The sequence below is a fragment of the Artibeus jamaicensis genome, unplaced genomic scaffold (assembly GCF_021234435.1).
Source record: "Artibeus jamaicensis isolate MK-2021 breed Jamaican fruit bat unplaced genomic scaffold, CSHL_Jam_final contig_923, whole genome shotgun sequence".
NCBI classification, from domain to species: domain Eukaryota; kingdom Metazoa; phylum Chordata; class Mammalia; order Chiroptera; family Phyllostomidae; genus Artibeus; species Artibeus jamaicensis.
The window spans coordinates 10,100,560-10,101,692 of record NW_026522014.1 but is presented as its reverse complement, the minus strand read 5'-3'; the positions used below and the strand labels follow the sequence as shown (position 1 = coordinate 10,101,692).

Genomic DNA, 1,133 nt, shown 5'->3' with positions numbered 1-1,133 from the left:
TCATTTTTTACATTTTCTTATTATTTTTTCAAATAAATTCTGATATAGAATTGTTGGCCTATTTACATGTTTGAGAATTTAATACCCGTTACCAAATTGCTCCTAAAGATTTTATCAATTTACATATAGTGTTTTTTTAGACTATTTTACCATTAATTAAAACTATACCTGTTGTTATCATTTCTTTAGCTTTTTTTCTAACCAATTCATTAACCACCTTAGTCAGAAGTCTTACTACCTCTAAATGACTTTTAATAATCCCTTCTGTAATAATCACCTTCAGCCTATGGCTACAGATAGGACATATCAAAAAATTAATCCACAGAGTCTTCGCCAAGAGTCACCGTGGTTTCCTGCTTCAAAAGTGCTTGAACGGAACCCGGCGCTTGACCCCCCCCCCATCCCAGCCAGCTGCCCAGATTCATCCTTCTACCACCTCCTCACAGTACCTGTGGACCACCCCAAGGTCCCTGCCACCTGCTCCAGCACCGCGAAGCCGCCTGTCCTCAGCCACCATCATGACCACGTCCGTCTCGCAGGTGCGCCAGAACTACCACCAGGCCTCGGAGGCCTCCATCAACCGCCAGATCAACCTGGGGCTCTATGCTTCCTATGTCCGCCTGTCCATGTCTTACTACTTTGACTGCAATGATGTGGCTTTGAAGAATTTTGGCAAGTATTTTCTCTACCAGTCTCATGAGGAGAGGGAACCTGCTGAGAAACTGAGGAAGCTGCAGAACCAACGAGGTGGCCGGATCTTCCTCCAGGATATCAAGAAACCAGAACGCGATGACTGGGAGAATGGGCTGAATGCAATGGAATGTGCATTGCACTTGGAAAAAAGTGTGAATCAGTCCCTACTGGACTTGCACAAACTGGCCGTTGAAAAAAAAAGATCCTCATTTTTGTGACTTCATCGAGACTCACTACCTGGATGAGCAGACGAAATCCATCGAAGAGCTGGGTGACCAGGTGACCAACTTGCGCAGGTTGGGGGCCCCTGGATCTGGCATGGCAGAGGATCTCTTTGACAAGCACACTCTGGGAGACAGTGCAGACAGCTAAGCCTCAGGCTGCCTTCCCACCGCTGGGGGAGGGACCCCTGGTCACCAAAGCAGTGCATGCATGTTGGA

The 1,133-nt window shown here is 46.8% G+C and overlaps 1 pseudogene; it reads left to right on the top strand.

The window, feature by feature from the left end:
• Nucleotides 1-485: 485 nt before the first annotated feature.
• Nucleotides 486-1,082, top strand: LOC119065355 (ferritin heavy chain-like; annotated as a pseudogene).
• The last annotated feature ends 51 nt before the right edge of the window (nucleotides 1,083-1,133 follow it).